This window comes from Petaurus breviceps, unplaced genomic scaffold (genome assembly GCF_028583685.1).
Source record: "Petaurus breviceps papuanus isolate PSGF00001 unplaced genomic scaffold, PetGlider_PUasm1.0 90881, whole genome shotgun sequence".
Classification (NCBI taxonomy): domain Eukaryota; kingdom Metazoa; phylum Chordata; class Mammalia; order Diprotodontia; family Petauridae; genus Petaurus; species Petaurus breviceps.
In genome coordinates this window covers 12,355,672-12,377,839 of record NW_027187369.1, presented here as the reverse complement: position 1 = coordinate 12,377,839, position 22,168 = coordinate 12,355,672, and the positions used below count along the sequence as shown (strand labels likewise).

Sequence of the window (22,168 nt, the reverse complement as noted above, 5' to 3'; positions counted from 1 at the left end):
GGGTTTGCTTCTACCCTGCAGGGCTCTATTGGCCCATTGGCCCTGAGTCATGCAGTGAAGGTGCCTCTGCTCCCTCACTGGCCCCTGGGTACTGTCAGGGTTCTAGCACTGTGGCACTCCTGCCTGTCCCACTGCCATACTCACCACCTTCCACCTCCTTCTCTACCCCTTCCTGTGGTTGCTGGAAGAGTGAGTAGCTTGCTCTATGGAATCTTGGGCTGGACTCTCTGAAGGATGTGCAGGTGTTCAGGCTAGAGGAGAGACCCCAAGGCCTTCTCTCTCTTCAGCTGAGCTTTCCCCAGCCTAGCACTTCCCTTTTCCCTCTACTAGAAGCCTCTCCAAAAGCATTATCCCAGGCTACCTGGGGGGCGGAGCAGAGAAGGGAGTTGCCCTTGGATCCAGATTCCCAGTCCTTGGGTCCCCACCCTCCCTTGGGCCATTTCCCTGGATCTTTCCCTCCACTGGGCCTTGTGTCCCAAGGTCTAAGACCTTTCTGTCTCCAGGTCTCTTCCCTACCCTCCCCCTCCTCATTGCTTCCCTGCTTCCCCTTCCCCCACCAACAAGTTTGCTAGAATTCCTAGTAATGGCTCTGATGAAAATCTCTCCAGTGAAAGGAACTGAATCTGTAGACTTTGACCCACCATGACAGAGGAAAACAAAAACAATGCCTTACAAAGGAGTAGAAAGCTGTCCCTAGGCAAGAAAGGTGTTTGCTTGGTGCAGGAGGCCAGGTAATGTAGTGTCGCACAATTCAGAAACATCAAAAGGAAATGCATCTACCAGGAGCACTGGGTCTTCTGGACAAGCAGCTTTGGGACCCAAATGGATGAAGAACAGCGTGCAGAGTACAGTACAGCCTGAGCCAAGCAAAAGCCCTCCGGGGATTCTGTGGATAATCAAGCAAGACCTTACAAGATGATTTTGATTTCCAAGATAAGCAATGTTTTTCATACTCTGCTATTCCAGGTGGGAGAGACCAAAATAGGCTGCTTTCATCTCACCCTCCTTACCACACCATAGGACCTAGGGACTCATTGGACAGACCCTTAAAGGACCTCTGCTCCAACTCCTTAGGTTTACTAAGGAGGCACCTGGGGCCCAGAGAGAGGAAGGCATTTGCCTCAGGTCACACACGGGTAGCACTTGGCAGAGAAGGCACTAGATTCTCTGCCTCCAAATCCAGTCATGTTTTACTATACCTAGCAATGGGCACCCATGAAGAATGAGTCATCCTCCTAGCCTCTCAGATAAAAACCTAAAAACTAACATAGCTCAGGATTTTCAAGGCCCTAAAAGGATAAGGGGTCTTCTGAACAATAAGCAGATTTTTGGGGGTGGCTAGATGGCGCAGTGAGTAGAGCACCGGCCCTGGAATCAGGAGGACCTGAGTTCAAATCCATCCCCAGACACTTAACACTTACTAGCTGTGTGACCTTGGGCAAGTCACAACCCCAATTGTTCTGCCTTCCCCCTCCTAAAAGCAAAAAACAAACAAAAAAAACCAATAAGCAGATTTTTTTTAAAAATGCTCTCTCTTTTCTCCAGGGTTCTTATATGTATTCACCTGTTTACATGTTGCATCCTACAAGTAAACTAAGACAGGGACTGTTTGGATCTTGTCTTCGAATTCCCAGTGGTTAGCACAGGGCCAGGCCAAGAATGAATGCCTAATGGTTGTTGTATTGAAATGAATTTCCAGAATTTTTACCCCTAAGAACTCCGCTTACCTTATTTGCTTGGGTATCCTCAGTGCAGACTTTTTCTAGCTTCTGAGGACTGTGCCCTTGAGATCTGTAGCTGAAACACAAATAATTGTTAATCACATCAGCTTGGGAATACTGTCACCTCTCTCCCAACTGTAATGTAATGCAAAGAGGAGCAAACTTCCTTTGACCTCTCCCACCTCTGCTAGATGCTAGGGCATTATTTCCATTATTTATAGGCACAAAGAAAAAGGTGCACAGTTAGAGATGGCAAAACCATTAGTAACTCTTTTCCCTCAGTCTTTGGCTAACTGAGAGGTCCTCAAGGAGACATGAGTAGCCATAGGCCACAAAGCAAACACTTTGGAAGGTTTGGAGAACAAATCCTCACAAGGTCTAAAAGAAAGGTAAAAACAAGCCCTGCCCTGGATACCGAGTCAAGTGACCCTAGAAGAGATGAAACAGGTATGGATGTCAGTAGTTCTCATTATCATAGAAATGTTACCTTGAGAGTGGATGTCTGAGGAGAGAATCTGTACAAGACTGATTTGAAAAGGATGGAAAGTAAAGAATGCCTTATGGTCATTTATAGCTGTATTTCTTCATACCATGGGGGAGGCACTGTGGTAGAGGGAGAATACCTGCAATCAGTTCTGGACTCTGTTGTTCATTAACCAAGTGACCTTGGATAAGGCATTTCCTCTCTCTGTGTTTGGTCCTCAGGAAAATGAACAGAGTAGACAAGATGACTTTGACACTTTCTTTCAGTTTTAACATTCTATGATTTTCTCCTATGAAATGAAGTCTCTATGGGTTGGTTATTTAGGGATAGATCAATGAAAAAAGGAGAAGGAAGGGATCAAATCTAGAACAGGAAAGAGAGACAAAACTGGGGAGTGAGGTAGAAAGAAGGAAATCTGAGGGCCCTTCTAACCCTAGCAAACAAAAATCCATCCAAGAACCACTGGAAGACTAAAGCAGATCTCCTGGAGGTACCCCCTCCCCATTTTTCACCTCCAAGATATTTTTGTTCAGATGCATAATTTGTAACAGAAGCCTATTCCCACCATCCAATTCCTTCTGTAGAACCCATAAGTTCCATGAGGGCAGTGACTATATCTTTTCAAAATTTTGTATCTCCCATAGTACAGTGCTCTGCTTACAGTAAGTGCTTGCTAAATGTTTGTTGAATGAATCATAAAGATAACACTAGACAGAGATCATTGCCTTGGATTTGTAGGTACTCAGTTCTTGATGCATTAATGCCAGTTAAATGAACCAGCCAGCATTTATGAGGTACCCACAATAAACACTCCAATCACAAAATTCACAACTCACTAAGCATGCTGCTTAGACGACTTGCTCAAAGTGTTTGTCTACCTTCTTCAACCAGCTTAGTAGATCTTTTGAACTTTAAATCCATTCTGTGACAAATTCATTACTCGGCCATCATTAAGACCACACTGGACTGGGAGTCAGGCAGGAGACCAGGGTTTAAGTCCCAGCTTAGCCATCACAGATCTCAGTGACACCAAGGAAACTGCTTTATCACTCTGAGCCTTGGTTTTTTCTTCTGTCACATGTGGAGGTTGGCTTTAGATTTGTTTGAATTGGAAGGAACCTTGGAGAGAGACCATTTCTGAAGCTGTGTCTGTGCAGGGGGTTTTTGTTCAGGTACTGGTTGGACCAGATGGTCCTGAGGTCCCTTCCAGCTCGGACAATGTGTGTGTTTGCACATGATTGGTTTTCTGCAATGTTTATCTGTAAAGACCTGAGTGTCCCTTGGAAGGGAAGACCCATATAGCCCCAGCTGGGTCATTAATTGACCATACAATATCATGAACTGCCTTTTCTGGCCATTGTCACTCTGACAGGGAACCATATGGTGGGCAGCTGTTCAGTCAAAAGCTCCCTCCCCATGGTCAGGGCCCAGATTCTCCTACCTTAATTCGATGCCACAACAAGATCCTTGGGGATGGGAAAGCGTGTGGCGGCATCTAGCAAGCCCTGTGTTGGCATGGGAAAGCTGCAGTGCCGGCTGAGGCAGGCAACAGTGTTTTGTACAGACTCCCCTTGCCGGCTTTCTACCCCTCTAGCTGGGGCTGAACGAGGCGTTTCCTGTAAACCAGCTATCAAGAATGCATAAAATGTACCCCAACGAGTCAACCAGGTTAGAAGCTTTCCGGAATGAGGAAAGTGGGGTTTTCTGTTTTTTAACCAGTTTATGATATCTCATATTCAGTGAGGAGATATTGTTTGATTTGATACAGTATACAGAGTAAACAGAATCTAAACTGAGTCCTTAGTTGATTTAGGTCAAAATAGATGTTCCATTGAATGGCATCTCACCAGAGGTTCCAAGGGTGAAGGATGGAAGAACCCGTGAGCTCTTGGAGGATGACTAGGTATTTGCCCAGGATGCTAGAGATGAAATTTCTGCATTGGTTGGGGAGTTAGACAAGGTGCCTCTTGGAGTCCTTGCAGCTCTTGGATTGTCTGAATCGCCATTTCCACGATTTAATTTGGTCCAGTTAAGTCCTGGGTATTACATCTTTGAAAGGTTATTAAAAAACTAGAGTGTGTAGAGAAGAGGGCCTCCAAAATGGTGGACTCAAAACCATATCCCGTGAGGGTTAAAGAAATGGGATAGCTAGGTTAGAGAAGAGAAGACTTGGGGTGGGGTGTAGGTGGTGGGAAGGACATGAGAGCTGCCTTTGAATATCTGAAAGGGTGCCATGTAACAGTATCGGGCAGAAATAAGACTAAAAGAAGTATAAGGAAACAGAATGACCTAGTAAGTATAGGGCTAGACTTGGTGTCAGGAAGGTCTGGTTTCAAACCCCATCTCTGACCCTTATTGGCTGGATAAGCATGACTAAGTCACTTAACTTCCCAGGGAACTTTCTTTACAGGATTGTTGGGAGGCTTAAATGAGACAATGTACTTATAGCACTTTTTTTTAAAAAAAATCTATTTTATTTTATTCTCAGGTCCAAATTCTCTCATCTTTCTCCACCATCCCACCACTACCACCACCACTGCCCCTGCTCCCCGCTGAGAAAGCCAGAAAAACAAAGCTTGTTACAAACACACAGAGTCAAACAAAACTAATTCCCTCATTGACCATGTCCCCCCGAAATATGTCTCAGTCTGCACTCTTGAGTTCATCATCTTTCTATCTAGATGCGGGCAGCCTGTTTCATCATGAATCCTCTAGAACTAGGACTAGAATGGTTCCATTGTGTTGATCAAAGTTCCAAAGTCTTTCCAAGTTATTTGTCTTGACTATATTGCTGTGATTGCATAAGTTTTTTTCTCCCAGTTCTGCTCACTTCACTCTGCATCAGCTCATACGAGTCTTCCCAGGTTTTTCTGAAACCATATCCAACATCATTTCTTTTGGCACAATACTATTCCATCACATTCCTATACCATGCCTTGTTCAGCCATCCCCAAGTGATGGGTTCTCCCTCAGTTTCTAATTCTTTGCCACCACCAAAAGAGCTTATGCAAAGCACTTTGCAAACCTTAAAATTCTATACAAGCATGAGTTATTAGAATTGTCCAAAAAATGGAATGGACAGCCTAGTGAGGTAGAGACTTCCCTTTCACTGGAGGCAGTTGAGCTAAGGCAGGAAAAGTGCTTGGGGATCTTTTCAGAGGCAGGTGGCACCAGTGTAGAGACAGTGTAGATTGCCCACTGGGCCTGGAATCAGGAAACTTTGGGGGCAGATCACCTAATACTCTCACCACTGACGTCTCCATCTGCTGAGCTGTTATTAAGGAATTCCTGCATTTGGCAGGGCTTGTATTAGATGACCTCTGAAGTCTACTCCAAATCAGATTCAATGACACCTCATTCCTCACCCTGGGAAAGAGGAATGTAGGAGCCAACAGCCTTAGGATTCTTGGCTTTGCTATGCACTTACTTTCTGCCCAGGAGCAAAACATAATCTCTTTGTACCTCGAACAAGGGTATTTAGAGCAAAGATTACCTCACCTAATTTTGCTAAACCCACTGTGTGTTACATGTCAAGAAATGTAAAATTCTTAAATCCCCAAGCAGAATTGTTTCTCCTTGACTTTTAATTTGAAAAATAAACATAGACTACAGTGAAAACAATTTTTATTAGATTTGGGCTCTGTAGACCTGGATTGAAATCTTGGTTCAGACACTTTGAAATGGGAAAGGGAACCAATAGACGTTGATTTTGAAGTGTCTACTGTATCCCAGGCACTGTAGCAAATGTTTTTTACAATTATTATCTCACTTGATCCTTACAACACCACAAGGTAGGTGCTATTATGATCTCCATTTTACAGATGAAGAAACTGAGGCAGACAGAGGGTAAGTTGACTTGCTCAGGGTCATACAACTAGGAAGTGTCTGAGGTCACATTTAAACTCAGGTCTTCCTGACTCCAGGCCAGGCAACTCTGTCAACTGTATCACCTAGCCAGCAAGTCTCTAGCTGAAAAATCAGGGGGTTGGTTATATGACCTCTTAAGGTCCCTTCCAGATAGCCATGTCTTTTGGAATGTCAGTTTCATCTTGTTTGTCTACTCCAAACCTAGATATAGCAAACCACTGTAGAGTTAATACAGTTGGTCTTTGCTCAACAAATGACTAAGGCCCCATCCATCAATGTGGCACAATAGGAAAAACTCATTTTAAATGGCCTAGGGAGAGCTTTCTGGAAAGTCTTTTTGGAAAGAATGATTTGGCAGTTTACCTTGAGAATCTTAGTTAAAAAATTCCTCTTTTTACTAGTGAGGGGAAATGAAGGCTGTCAGTGTGCCTCCGTTCTCTCTCTGGTACACAAAACCCAATAAAAAGGAAATAAAAATGCAGATCATTCCCATCTTATTAAACTGCTAAGCAGCAGACATTTTTGTTCAGATGGAGTCATGCCAATAGCAGTCTATGCTATACCACAGCATTGCTGTGTATTGTTTCCATGATCGATGTCAAATGCCATAGAACCAATTTTGCTGGGGCGACTGGCATCAACTGTGAAGGCAGACAGCATGAAGAGATGCCCGTCCTCTTTGCCCTCTGTGGCAGGTTAGAGCCTAAGGCTGGCAAAGGTAATGACTTTGCCCGCGTTCTGGGTCTGATTTCTCTTTGGTTTTCTATCCCATTACCTTCAATTTGTAAATGTTTCCTGAGTCGTGCCCACTATACTGAGCTTGATAGATACTGCATGGAGTTATGAGCATCCAAAGTCTAGGAGCTTTTAGGCTGGGCACTTTTCTTTAGAGTGCCACAGAAGCAGAATGAGCTATTAGGAATATTTGAATGCCAGAGCTAACCAGAATCTCAGAAATCAGCTCATGCAGAGCAGGGTAGTAGTGAAAGGAGTCCTGAATCTGGAGTGAGGAGACCTAGGTTTGAAAAGTGACTCTGTCACTTACTGCCCATGTGATATCAGGCAAATTACTTCCCCTCCTTGGGCCTCGGTTTCCTCTTTTGTAAATAGGGATATTGGAATAGACTCTCTCTAAATAGTACTACAAATTTCTTTATTGTACAAAAGGAAAAAATAGATTCAGTGATTCTCTCAGGGCCCCTGAGTCTGATGTGACTTCAAAACTCCCCTAATAGGGGCGGTGAGGTGGTGCAGTGAATAGAGCACTGGCCCTGGAGTCAGGAAGACCTGAGTTCAAATCCAGCCTCAGATACTTAACACAAAAACTAGCTGTGTGACCTTGGGCAAGTCAACCCCAACTGCCCTCCAAAAAGCAAAAAACAAAACAAAAAAAACTCCCCTAATACAAACCCCACCTACAGAGGTATCCAATCTATAATATGACTGACAAATGCTCATCTGATTTCCATTTGGAGACCTCCAGGGATGGGGAACACCTGAACTCTGGAAGCAGCTCATTCTATTGCTGGGTAGCCTGAGTTGTTAGAGCTACTTGTTAGTACATTTCCTATAGGAGGCACTTAATGTTTGCTCAGCTGAAGTGAATGACAAAAATGTGCCTTACATGGAGAGTGAGGATAGAGAGAGTGATTTGCCCAAGGTCACAAAGCAAGTTAATGGCAGAACCAGATCTCCTGACTTCCCATGCAGCACTCTTTTGAATGAAATGACATTTAAAAAAACAGAATAAATCTACCTGGGTATATTTTGTTATTAAGAATGGAAACTAATCCAGCCTCAGACACTTAACACAAAAACTAGCCATGTGACCTTGGGCAATTCACTTAACCCCCATTGCCCCCCAAAAAGCAAAAAAAAATAAAATAAAAAAGAATGGAAACTAAAAATCTGCCCGTTGTCCTTACTGTACTTCAAAAATCCTCAGTCAACTCCTTGAGGGTAGGGTCTTAGTATCCCCCAGCCCCTAGCAGAGGAGATGGTGTGTAACAGGAGATTGACGAATGTTTACTGATTGATCTTTATCCTCAGTGCCCAATACAGTGTGTGATCAATGCCTTTTTAATTGAACTGATCAATGTGGACATACATACCCTCCACCAACATAGATTGCAACTCCTCCATGACACAGTTACTGTGGCTGAAATATTAACCATCTTATGTGATCAATATGGCAGTGATTTTTTCCAGACTTGGCCAGGCAAATCCTCAGACTCACAGTCCATTCACTATCTTACATTGAGAATATATGGCTCCAGTAAGAACTTCACAGAGACCATCTAGGACCTAGGTTGAATCCTACTTTTGTCACTCACTACCTGGGTGATAGTGTGCAGGGCGCTTCCCTTCTAGGCTTCAGTTTCCTCATTTGTAAAATGAGGGTGTTAGATTAGATGGCTTCTGGGGTCTCTTCTATCTCTAGACCCCTGATACTGTGATCCAGAAATATCAAATGGGATGGTTGAATTTACAGACATTAAGCACCTACTAAGATGTACCAGGTGCCCTAGGCTTCACTGAGTGAGGCAGCAAGGGGCTAAGCTAGGCATCTTCCATCTGCCCAAAGCAAACCCTTCCTTCTGTGTCAGCATGAGACAAAATTCTGCCTCCTGCATCCATCTTGATCTCCCAACTGGGATATGGAGAACCTTCATTGCAAAGAGGAGCAAACTTCCTTTGACCTCAGGCCTTGTTTCTTCTGCTGTTCCTGTAACCTTGAAGGAAGGTACTACCTTGTTGGTGGAAAACAAGACTTTTTTCTTTTGCTGTGCAGGTTCAACTTCCACTTCCTGCTCTGCCCTTTCCTGCCTAAGCATGACCCTGTGCCTCCCATGTTAGACTCTACTTGCTTCCAGCCCTATCTCCAACCCCCTTTAGGAAGAGGAATGTCGCCCTCTAGTCAGTTGTGAACATTATCACACTTGGTCATACCCATCACATCCCAGTGATTCTAAACCCTTTTAAGTCCTTGTCTAAACTCCATTCCTCCCCGCCCCACCTGATTCCTTATTCCCATCTTCCTCAACCCTCCCACCCCAAAGTTTCAGCCAAATACCACTCAGCCTTTACACTTTGCCCTATGGAATGCCTAGTCCATAGGCAACAAACTCTTCATCCTAAATCTTTTCCTTTCCCACTCCTTCCATCTACTAGCTCTTACTGCTCCCCCTTGATGATATGGCTTCCCTGGCCACCCTTTCCAGTACTGGCTATACCTTCACTCATTCCCTTCACTAGCTGAGGAAGGAGGGTTGGAATGTTCCTTGCTCACCCTTGCCACTTCTGGGTTTTCCCTCTCTCTCTATCACTCAGTAACCTCTTCTGCTTTGAGGTTCATACTATTCCTATCTACCACCCAATTAAAATCCTAGTAGCTGTTGTCTACTGATCCCCAGGTCACTCTCCTTCCTTCCTCGATGACTTTGGTACATGGATCATAATTTTTTTTCCTTCCCCAACTAGGGGGACTTCAGTATATGTGTGTGTGTGTGTGTGTGTGTGTGTGTGTGTGTGTGTGTGTGTGACCTCCAATCTTTTGATTCCTCAATTCTCTCTTAGGGAAGACATAGCCCCTGCTTTCATGGAACTTTTAGGCTTGAAGGAGGATAAGACAACTACAGTTAGCTATAATAAACAATAATATAGGATAAGTGCATTAAAGAGGCAAAGAAATACCCCTCTCCTTACTACAGCCAGCTCAAATGCTTAACAATAGCGTTAGATGTTAAAAGCTCTCAATGTCTATCTCAAAAGCCTCTTTCCTCAATTCAGATTTATTTCTCTTCTTCCTTTCTCTGTGAATACAAAGAGCAGGTGTACAGCTAAATAAATTCTCCTCTTCAGTCTTTCTACACAAAACCTGTCCAACTCCTTTAGTCTTTTGTCATGGGTACTACTTTCTAAACTCTTAACTGGTTTTGATCTCTTGTCGTAAGAGAGCTGTACTCCCTTCACTTCTTTTTCTCCCACTGGCTTGACTCAGGGTTCAGTTCATTGATTTCACCTATCAGTTTTTCCACTGCCAGCACCTTCTCTCTGCTGATCTCATTACCTGACTTTGCCAGAAAAGAGAGGAACCAGTATAATGATAACATTTATTAAATGATGGCCACATTCAGGGCAAAGTGCAAGGCACTGGGGTTTCAAAGACAAAAATGAAACAGGAGCTTGTATTTGCTGGAGGGATATAATATGGATGGAAATAAGGAAATACATGAGAGGAAAGAGCATGACTAACTTGGAGCTAAGAGATCAGGGAAAGATTCTTGGAGGTTATGACAGTAGAGCTGAGTCTTTAAGGGGGCTTACACGTACTACCGCCGGTTCTGTACGGCCCCCTGCTGTGCAACACTCTCCCCCTCTTGGATTTCTACTTTCCTCGGTCCTGAAGTGGTGGATTCTGGTCCGGCTCCTGCTTTTCCTCTATAATAAGGGACTTGAGTCCACAGAGAGTCAGTGGACATATTTCCATGGCTTGTACTAGAGCCTGTTCTGCCAACCCCCTGCTGTGTACACCCCCTCCCTGGTTGGATATCTCCTTACCTGGAGCCCCGTAGATGGATTCTGGTCCAGCTCCTGCTTTACCTCTAGGCCAAGGGAGTTTAGTCCACACGCAGTCTGTGGACAGATTTCTTTGGCCTTTCTTAGAGTTCGTGCTCTCCAGTCCGGTGATGTGCACACTCATCCCGGTTGGATTTCTCCTTACCTGGGTCCCGTGGGGTTAGATTCTGGTCCAGCTCTCTCTTCTCCTTCAGACCAAGAGACTTTAGTCCACAGAAAGTCTGTGTACACATTTCCATAGCCTGTCCTAGAGCCTGATCGGTCCAGGCCCCTGCTGTGCACACTCCCTCTCTGGGTGGATTTCTCCTTTCTTGTGTCCCCCGGTGGGGCATTGTGGTCCAGTTCCTGTTTAGCTCTAGACCAAGGAACTTTAGTCCACAGGGAGTCTGTGGACAGATTTCCAGGGCCTGTACCAGAGCCTATTCTGTCCAGCCGCGTGCTTTGCACACTCCCTCAGAGGTTGGATTTCTCCTTACCTGGGTCCCCAGGTGGTAGATTCTCGTCCAGGCCCTGCTTTTCCTCTAAATCAAAGGACTTTAGTCCACAGACAACCTGTGGACAGATTTCCATGGCCTGTAATAGAGCCTGATCTGTCTAGCCCCCTGCTGTGCAGTGTCTCTCCCTGGTTGGATTTCTGCTTACATGGGTCACTTCGTGATGGATTCTTATGCAGCTCCTGCTTTTCCTCTAGACCATGGTACTTTAATGCACAGAGAGTCTGTGGACAGATTTGTATCCCATTACCAGAGCCTGTTCACTCTGGCCCCTGTGAATGTTCCTCCCTCGTTGCATTACTACTTACCAAGCCTGGATGAGTATCCACCACCTGTGGATAAGAGTAAGGAGAAATCCAACCTCTGAGGGAGTGTGCAAAGCACGCGGCTGGACAGAATAGGCTCTGGTACAGGCCCTGGAAATCTGTCCACAGACTCCCTGTGGACTAAAGTTCCTTGGTCTAGAGCTAAACAGGAACTGGACCACAATGCCCCACCGGGGGACACAAGAAAGGAGAAATCCACCCAGAGAGGGAGTATGCACAGCAGGGGCCTGGACCGATCAGGCTCTAGGACAGGCTATGGAAATGTGTACACAGTCTTTCTGTGGACTAAAGTCTCTTGGTCTGCAGGAGAAGAGAGAGCTGGACCAGAATCTAACCCCACGGGACCCAGGTAAGGAGAAATCCAACCGGGATGAGTGTGCACATCACCGGACTGGAGAGCACGAACTCTAAGAAAGGCCAAAGAAATCTGTCCACAGACTGTGTCTGGACTAAACTCCCTTGGCCTAGAGGTAAAGCAGGAGCTGGACCAGAATCCATCTACGGGGCCCCAGGTAAGGAGATATCCTCCCTGTTTAGGCTTAAAGCCCTAAAACATAGAGATGAATTGCATTCTAGTACCTTTTCTCTGCTGATTATTTCCAATTTATCCTATATATAGCTTGTTTGTCCCTAGTTGTTTTTATGTTGTCTTGAAATATGAGTTCCTGGAGAGCAGGGCCTGTCTTTTATCTTTTTTTGGTATATTCAGTGCTTGGCATGTAGTAAGTGCTTAATAAATGTTTTTTGACTGCTCCATAAGAAATTACTAAAGGGACAGGCAGTTTTCGAGAAACCTGAGAAGACTTGTATGAACTGATGCAAAGTGAGATGAGAAGAACTAGGAGAACAGTTTATACAATGACAACAACATTGTAAAGCCAAATAACTTTAAAAGACTTTAAAACTCTGACTGATACAATGATCAACCAGGATTCCATAGGACTCATAATGAAGCATGCAACCCATCTCCTAACAGTGGGGTGATGAAATCAAGAGGCAGAATGGGATGAGGCAAACGCATGCATTTGTTTTACTTAACCATGCTTATTTGTTATGAAGATCATTTCCCTTTTTTTCCCCCCCAATTGGGAGGTGGGGAGATGGGAAACAGAAAAAATGCTGTCAAAAAAAAAAGAGTCATCCAAGCATTTTTAAAGATTCACAGAACAGTTCAGAAGAAAACAGACATGCAAGACAGCTTTGAAAGCAACATGCTACAGAACAGCAGCATTGTGTGATGACTAACTTTGATAGACTTGGCTCTTCTCAGCAATGCAAGGATCTAACACAACTCCAAAAGAATCTTGATGGAAAATGCCATCCACATCCAGAGATAGAACTTTGAAGCCTGAATGCAGATGGAAGCATATTATTCACTCTTTTTTATTGTTTCTTCTTTCTCTAGGTTCCTCCCATTGGTTCTAATTCTTCTTTGCAACATGATTAATATGAAAATATGTTTAATGTGAATGTATATGTAGAGCCTATGTCAGATTGCATGCCAACTTGGAGAGGGGGTAGGAAATTTGGAATTCAAAATCTTAGGGAAGTGAATGCTGAAAACTAAAAATACATTAATTAATGAAAAAAAATAAAATTCTCAAAACAAAACAAGAAACATGAGAAACAGGGCTTCCATAGGGCTCTGGCTTCCACCTCCTCCAATTCATGTAAAAGGTGACTCTGAACAAACTTTGGAGCTACAGAACCCACAAAATGACACAGAGAAGCTAACCTCTCTCTGAGAAGAGCCCAGCAGGCCAGCAGGAGGCTGCCAGTGCAGCACTCTGGGAGCCAACAGCCCCATGTGAGCCTGAGGTCTTAGCCTCAGGGCGGCCACATCCAGCTGCCAGCTGGAGGGACCTCAGATCACCAGCAGCTGTGGCTGTTTCCAGAATTATAAACCCATAGATGCTAAGGACAAAGTGAGAGGTCAGCGCAGTATGGACTTTGATATCTGGTAGTTTGGGAGTGCGGTCTGGCCTTTATCCCCTGGAGGGAGAAGGAGCTGAGGTGCTGCGGCAATGCAGCCATGGCCATGTGGCAGCTTCAGCTCCTCGCCTGCAGATTGTAGGGGGACCAAGAGACCATTCAGAGGGTAATCTCCCTTGCTTTAACCTGCTTGGATCTGGATTACAATATAGGGTGGAGGTCCTGGGGTGAGCGACCAGCTTGCCAGAGCATGTGGAGGCTTTAGAAAGGGCATACAACTAATACCTCCAGCAGCTTCGAAAACCCCAGCAATTGGGACGAAACTCCCCTGTCTGGTAGCAGATTCATACTGTGGCAAAAAGCCCAAAAGTCAAGTAATTGAGTGGCAACATGAGCAAACGGGGGAAGCAAAGCAAGCAGAGCAACCTAACTTTACACTCCTATTTTGGGGACAAAAAGGATCAAAGCATGGAACAGAGGAAGACAATGAAGTCAGAATTCCTGCACCAAAAGCTTCCAAGAAAAATAGGAACTGGTTACAGGCCATAGAGGACCTTAAGAAGGATTTTGAAAACCAAATAAGAGAGGTGGAGGAAAAATTGGGAAGAGAAATGAGAATGATGCAAGAAAATTATGAAATGAGAGTCAGCAAGCTGACTGAAGAAAATAACACCTTAAAAATAAACTAACTCAAATGGGAAAAGAGGCTCAAAAAGGCAATGAGGAGAAGAATGCCTTAAAAAGCTGAATTTGCCAGATGGAAAAAGAATCTCAAAAGCTCACTGAAGAGAATCATTCCTTCAGAATTAGACTGGAGCAAATGGAAGCTAGTGACTTTATTAGAAATCAAAATACTATTAAACAGATCCAAACAAATGAAAAAATAGAAGGCAATGTAAAATTTCTCATTGGGAAAACCACCGATCTGGAAAATAGATCCAGGAGAGATAATTTAAAAATTATTGGATTACCTGAAAGCCATGATCAAAAAAAAGAAGCTAGAAATCATCCTTCAAGAAATTCTCAAGGAAAATTGCACTGATGTTTTAGAACCAGAAAGCAAAATAGAGGTTGAAAGAATCCACCGCTCACCTCCTGAAAAAGATCCCCAAAAGAAAACTCCTAGGAATATTATAGCCAGGTTCTGGAATTCCCAGATCAAGGAGAAAATATTACAAGCAGCCAGGAAGAAACAATTTGAATATTGTGGAAACACAATCAGGATAACTCAGGATCTGGCAGCTTCTACACTGAGGGATCGAAGGGCTTGGAATATGATATTCTAGAGGTCAAAGGAGCTGGGATTAAAACCAAGAATCACCTACTCAGCAAAACTGAGTATCATGTTTCAGGGGAAAATATGGTCATTCAGTGGAATAGAGGACTTTCAAGCATTCTTGATGATAAAACCAGAATTGAATAGAAAATTTGACATTCAGATACAAGAAGCAAGCGAAGCATGAAAAGGTAAACAGGGAAAAGAAATCATAAGGAGCTTATCAAAGTTGAACAATTTACATCCCTACATGGAAAAACTATAATTGTAACTAGTGAAACTTTTTTCAGTATGAGAATAGTTGAAGGGAATAGAAATGTATATGTATACATACATACATACATATATATATATATATAAACTTTGATAGACATATATATGTCTATCAAAGTTTTAAAATCAAATGTTTTAAATATATTGTTATTAATACTATTTTACATGTAACTGGGAAATAAGATATACAGGCACTGGTGCATAGAGATCCACCATGCCCTACTAGAAAGTTGGAGGGGGTATGGGAGAAAATATGGGAGAGAGCAGATTGGAGGAGGGGATATCCAGTTGGATTGCTATTTTGGGGTGGTGGGTAGGGGAAAAATGGGGAGAAAATTTGTAACTCAAAATCTTGTGGAAATGAATAATATAAATTAGAAGTTAAAGCATTTGATAAAAAATTAAAAAAATAAAAAATGAAAAAGTAAAAAAAGAAACATGCTGAATTTATTATATACCTTTTAAAAAGTGAGCTCTGTAAAACAGGAATTTTTGGTTTCACACATAATTCTCTTTTTGTTCTACTGTATATATAGAAATGTTTACTTTTGGAGCGGCCAGGTAGCACAGTGAGTAAGAGCACCGGCTCCAGTGTTGAGAAGACTTGGAGATCGAATCCCGGGCTCAGACACTTAGCACCCACCCAGAAACACCTGGCCGCGTAACCTTGAGCAAGTTACTTAACCCCAATTGCTTAGGGGCAGCCAGGTGGCTCAGCGAGTAAGAGCACTGGCTCCAGTGTCGGGATGACCTGGATCAAATCCGGGCTCAGATACTCAGCACCACACCCAGAAATAACTGGCTGTGTAACCTTGAGCAAGTTACTTAACCCTGATTGCTTAAAAAAAAAGAAATGTTTACTTTTCAGAATTTTAGAATTAAAAAAAAATAATATTTAAGAATTGGAGATGTCGAAGGAATACCTCCTAGTCATAGAGGCTAACTTGTGTGAATGTTCCAAGCAGGGTCATAGAATGTCAAATGCAGTCTTTCAGGGTTGAGATGAATTTGTATTCCCTAGAAGCAATAGGGAACCACTGAAATTTCTTCTTTCTTTGTTTTTTTGAGGGGGAAAGGCAAGAGAATTGGGGTTAAGTGACTTGCCCAAGGTCACGCACCTAGTAAGGCCAAATTTGAACTCACATCCTTCTGACTTCAAGGCGGGTGCTCTCTTCACGACACCACCTAGCTGCCCCCTCCACACTGCCGTTTCTTGAGCAGGGGAATAACAAGGTCAGATCTGTGTTCCTAGGAAGATTATTTTGGGCAGCTATGTGATAGATGGATTGGAGGAGAGACTAAAAGCAGGGGGACCCAGTAGGGTTATTTCAAGACTTCAGGCAAAAGTAGATAGATGAGCACCTGAACCAAGATGGTAGCCATTTAAATGGAGAAAAGGGGACAGATGGCAGAGATGTAGAATTGACACTTGGCAGGTGATTGAACAGGAAGAAAGGAATCTAGGTCTGGAGTCTTTGACCTTTTCTGTGTCCTGACCCTTTGACAAATTGGGGAAATTGATGGGCCCTTTCTCTGAATGTTTTAAATACATAAAATAAAATACATAGGATTCCAAAGGAGACCAATTATGTTCCAATACAAGTTATCAAAAACATTTTTAAAAAATAAGTTCACAGAGCCCAGTTTAAGAACTTTTGGTGTGGCGAGGTTGTCATATATGAGATCTTGTACTGAAGTTGCAAATGAAGACAGTTGGAAGAACAGAAAAGTTTGGAGGAGCAGGTTTAAGAGAAAAGAGAATGATTTCCATTTTAGACCATTAAGGGGTTAGGATGCTGACAGGGCATTTGAGTGGAGCTGTCCAGTGAGTTGATGGCAGTGCTAGACTGAATTTCAGGAGAGATGAAGATTGGCTCTCCAGATGGGGGAGTTATGTGCACAGAGGTCATTGAACCCATGGAAACAGATGAGAGTCTATCCAGAGAGGAGAAGGTTCATGACAGAGACTTGAGAAACATCTATGCTTAGAGGCCAAGAGAAATTGCCAGCACCAGAGAACAGTAGGCATTTAGGTATGAGAGAGAACCAGGAAAAACAGGGTCATGGGAGAAAAAGGACAAAAGTGCATAGAGGAGGAGAGGGTAGTCAGTGGCATCTTTGAAAGCTGCTGAGAAGTCAGGGAGTATGATGACTGAGGAAAAAACACATTGGTTGTAGCAGTTAAAAGATCATTGATATCCTTTTGAAGAGTCATATCAGTGAAGTGGTGAGGGCAGAAATTAGACCGCAAGGCTGGCAAAGAGGGAGGGTAAGCAGAAAGCTGTGCTGATTCTAAAGTTGGACAGGGAATGGAAGGGGAGAGAAATGAATGAATGGAAGAGCATTTGTTAAGCACTTACTGCTTACCAGGCACTGTGCTAAGGGGCCGAGGATACAAATGGAAAAAGCGAGTCAGTCCCCATCCTCAAAAAGCATTACATCCTCATGGGGAAGACAATACATATTGGGGAGTGGTGGTGGAGGGGTGCAGGTTTTACTAGAAGTCACAGGGTTGAAGAGTGGCATTCTCCAACAACTGTTTTGACACGTCCTTTCCAGGAAGAGTAGTATTTTTTCAATTATTGTTCCCCAAACTAGAAAGGGTAGGTAGATGGAATACACACATTGGTGCATGAAAACACCTGGGGAACAGAAGAGTGGGTGTCCTGGTTAGGCCAGAACTGGTGAAGTCTTAGGGACCCAGGGCAAGAGATGGACTCCGTCCAGGCTGGAGGCAGAGGTCACAGAAAATAGAGGACCTCAGTTTTAAAGCATAGTGGGGTCAAGGCCACGTTTAACAATGAGGGGGACTGGAATATATTTGTAGGCCAGTGGCGTCATCCCTGTGGTCTGCATATTGGCTTAGAAAACCACAAATTAATATTATCTGTGTTGTACTGTATTTTTATTTATTTGGTTAACCATTTCCCAATTGTATTTTAATCTGGTTCTGTTGCAGGCAAAACAGAATAGAGCCAGTACATGGAGGTTAAAGATGAGGAAATCAGTATTTATTAAGCACCTACTATCAACATTATTGTCACCATCACAGTTTATATTTATATATTTATATTATATTACATAACCCTGTGAGGTAGGTAGTAGAGAGATTACCCCTCTCCCCCATTTTCCAGATGAGGAAACCAAGACTCAGAAAGGTCAAGTGATTTGCCCAGTCACACAGTGTTTGAGCTGGTACTTGACCCTGGAATAGGTACTCAATAAAGACATGTTGACCCATTGAATTAAAAATATTAAACATTTGATATACTTTGGTTTCTAATGCAGTAGTGGTCTAGTTGGTTTTTTTTTTCTTTTTGGAGGGGAGAAGGTAGGGCAATTGGGGTTAAGTGACTTGCCCAAGGTCACATGGGTAGTTTTTGTGTTAAGTGTCTGAGGTCAAATTTGAACTCTGGTCCTCCTGACTCCAAGGTCAGTGCTCTATTCACTGCACCACCTAGCTGCCTCTCTAGTTGTTTTTCTTATGCCAGTTTCCGAAATTATTTGTGAATGAGATCCATAGGAAAATGGATACAGTTCTGCAAGATCAAAACAATTAAAATGACCTTCAAACTAAGTATTTACAAACTGGCCCCTTTCCTAAGAATGTCGGGTATTAGTGGTCAGCATACCTAAAAACTCCAGACAACTTGTTTTTATACACTTGTTTATTCCAAAGGTGATAAAAAATGGCTCCTTTGGGAAACCAATGTCAAAATCCCAGAAGCACTGGGCTTCCACCTGTCTCTACTGTTTTGCAAGTTTATTTCCATATCATTGCAACAAAACAGCTCATTTTCCAAACTAACTTTGCAAAGAGATAAAGAGCTAGTACAGAGTGTGGGCTCCTGGCAGTGAAAATGTCAGTTTCCTTCCAGTGGCCTCCTTCCTTCTGCCCCCACCATTCATTACACCTTAATACCAAAAATTTCAAGCCATTAAAATAAGCACACCCCATTCAGCTTAACACAGAGAGACAGCCTTATGCTTACTACTTAGCAGTGAGGTGAGGACAGCTGTCATACTGGGATCCAAGGACTTTATTTGTTTGCTCATAAATGCAAAGTAAAAAACACCTGAGGCCTCTGAGTGTTAGCAATCGAACACCTCCTGGAATGGGCTACTTGAAAATCTTCTAGTTTGTGATGATTTTAGAGCTGACTTGCAATTACAAATGACTTGCAATCATTGCAGAATTTCCCCCCAGACCTAATTTATGTGGCCAACATGTTGTGGATGTAGTCTCTCCCCCTTTAACACATTTTTAAGTCAGTCTTTTTAAAGACAAAAATGATCAGTATTTCTGGACTACACTGGTCTCTTCATACCTCCTCACACCTCCCCCCACACCTCCCCCCATGCAAAGACAAATTCTATTAAAAGTACTTAGCACAGAGGTGGCTAGGTGGTGCAGTGAATAGAGCACGGCCCCGTGGAGTCAGGAGGACCTGAGTTCAAATTCGGCCTCAGACACTTAACACAAAAACTAGCCATATGACCTTGGCCAAGTCACTTAACCCCAATTGCCCTTCAAAAAGAAAAAAAAACTTACCATGAGTTTTAAAAGCCAGACTCAATGGGGGTGGGGAAGGAGGAATTCCGACCTGGAAATTTAATATTTGTTTAGTTTCATTTCCACAATTGCACTTCAATTTGAAGTCAGTTTATTGTTCTGATTTTCTCCTTTGGGGTATCTTAGGCCTTCTTTCAGTCCCAATTTTCCCCTAACTTTCCTTAAAAGGATCTCTTTGTAGAATATTCATTATTGATTTTTTAAAAAGTCTTTGAAGGTAGAAGCACGACCTTCCCGCGGCTCCGGCTTCCACCCTCCCCAATCCATGTAAAAAGGGGACTCTAAACAAACTTTGGAGCTGCAGAACCCACAAAATGACACAGAGAAGCTAACCTCCCGCTGAGGACAGCCCGGCAGGCCGGCAGGAATTGGCCAGAGCAGCGCTCTGGGAGCCGAGCCCAGCACCACGCTGAGGCTTTAGCCCCAGGGCAGGCCTGACCAGCCGCCAGCCAGAGGGACTCCAGATCAGCAGCAGCTGTGGCCGTTTCCAGATTTATCAATACATAGATGCGAAGGACAAGGTGAGAGGCCAGTGCAGTCTGGACTTTGGGACCCAGGAAGTGGGAGTGCGTGGCTTTTACCCCCGGAGCGAGAAACCTCTGAGACACCAGCACAGCCTGCCAGCGCCACATGGCGGCTTCAGCTCCTGGCCTGCAGAGTGTAGGGGGACCAAGCACCAGTCTGAGGGGTCATCGCTCTTGCTTTAACCTGCTTGGATCTGGATTGCAGTCTAGGGTGGAGGTCCTGGGGTGTGTGTCCAGCTTGCCAGAGTGTGTGGAGACCTCATAGAGGGCACCCATCTAATACCTCCGGCAGCTGAGAAAACCCCAGCGTTTGGGATGAAAACTCCCCTGTCTGGTGGCAGAGTCCTACTGTGGCAAAAAGCCCAAAAGTCAAATCATTGAGTGGCAAAATGAGCAGGCAAAGGAAACAAAGCAGACAGAAGATTCCAACATTACACTCCTATTTTGGGGATAAGAAGGAGCAAGGCATGGAACAGGAGGAAATCAGTGAAGTCAGAACTCCGGCACCAGAAGCTTCAAAGGAAAATACAAGCTGGTTACAGGCCATAGAGGACCTTAAGAAGCAGATAAGAGAAGTGGAGGAAAAATTGGGAAGAGAAATGAGAACAATGCAAGAAAATTATGAAATGAGAGTCAACAGCCTGACTGAAGAAAATAATACCTTAAAAAACAGACTGACTCAAATGGCAAAGGAGGCTCAAAAAGGCAATGAGGAGAAGAATGCCTTAAAAAGTCGAATTTGCCAGATGGAAAAAGAATCTCAAAAGCTCACTGAGGAGAATCATTGCTTCAGAATTAGATTGGAGCAAATGGAAGCTAATGACTTTATGAGAAATCAAGATGCTGTTAAACAGATCCAAACAAATGAAAGAATAGAAGGCAATGTGAAATATCTCATGGGAAAAACCACTGACCTGGAAAATAGATACAGGAGAGATAATTTAAAAATTATTGGACTGCCTGAGAGCCATGACCAAAGTAAGAGCCTGGAAAGCATCCTCCAGGAAGTTCTCAAAGAAAACTGCCCTGATGTTTTAGAACCAGAGGGCAAAATAGAGGTTGAAAGAATCCACTGATCACCTCCTGAAAAAGATCCCCAAAAGAAAACTCCTAGGAATATTATAGCCAGGTTCCGATATTCCCAGATTAAGGAGAGAATATTACAAGCAGCCAGGAAGAAACAATTTGAATATTGTGGAAACACAACCAGGATAACCCAGGATCTGGCAGCTTCTACACTGAGGGATCGAAGGGCCTGGAATGTGATATTCCAGAGGTCAAGGGAGCTGGGATTAAAACCAAGAGTCACCTACCCAGCAAAACTGAGTATCATGTTTCAGGGGAAAATATGGTCATTCAGTGGAATACAGGACTTTCAAGCATTCTTGCTGAAAAAACCAGAGTTGAATAGAAAATTTGACATTCAGATACAAGAAGCAAGAGAAGCATGAGAAGGTAAACAGGGAAAAGAAATCATAAGGAACTTATCAAAGTTGAACTATTTTTTTTGAAACAATCGGGGTTGAGTGGCTTGTTCAGGGTTGCATGGCCAGTTGTTGTTTCTGGGTGTGGTGCTGTGTGTCTGGGCCCGGATTTGATCCGGGTCGTCCCGGCACTGGAGCTGGTGCTCTTGCTCGCTGAGCCACCTGGCCAAAGTTGAACTATTAACATTCCTACATGGAAAAACAATAATTGTAACCTATGAAACTTTTCTCAGTAGTTGAAGGGATTAGAAATATATATATATATATATATATATATATATATATATATATATATATATGTCTTTATATGAGGGTATGAAAAAAAATAGAGGAGAAGAGTGCGTGGCTTTTGCCCTGGGGGCGAGAAGCCGCTGAGATTCCAGCAGACAGCCTAGCCAAGTGGCAGCTTCAGCTCCTGGCCTGCAGAGTGTAGGGGGACCAAGCACCAGTTTGAGGGGTCATCGCTCTTGCTTTAACCTGCTTGGATCTGGATTGCAGTCTAGGATTGAGGTCCTGGGGTGTGTGCCCATCTTGCCAGAGCGTGTGGAGACCTCAGAGAGGGCACCCATCTAATACCTCTGGCAGCTGAGAAAACCCCAGCGTTTGCTATGAAAGCTCCCCTGTCTGGTCAGAGTC

The 22,168-nt window shown here is 43.6% G+C and overlaps 1 protein-coding gene across 6 annotated transcripts in view; it reads right to left on the bottom strand.

Moving 5' to 3' along the window:
- The window catches only part of VGLL1 (vestigial like family member 1), a 286,608-nt gene that overhangs the window by 8,503 nt on the left and 255,937 nt on the right, over nucleotides 1-22,168 (bottom strand). The window contains exons 1-4 of one of the 6 annotated variants that reach the window (XM_069074149.1): nucleotides 3,647-3,818; nucleotides 1,728-1,797; nucleotides 1,422-1,474; nucleotides 781-886 (exon numbers count right to left, since the gene is read on the bottom strand). The gene's annotated coding sequence lies outside the window, so the exon portion shown is untranslated. Of the gene's footprint in view, nucleotides 1-144; nucleotides 362-673; nucleotides 887-1,421; nucleotides 1,475-1,727; nucleotides 1,798-3,646; nucleotides 3,819-22,168 lie in introns of those variants that run through there. The other 5 variants (XM_069074147.1, XM_069074146.1, XM_069074148.1 and 2 more) reach the window with 5 other exon arrangements.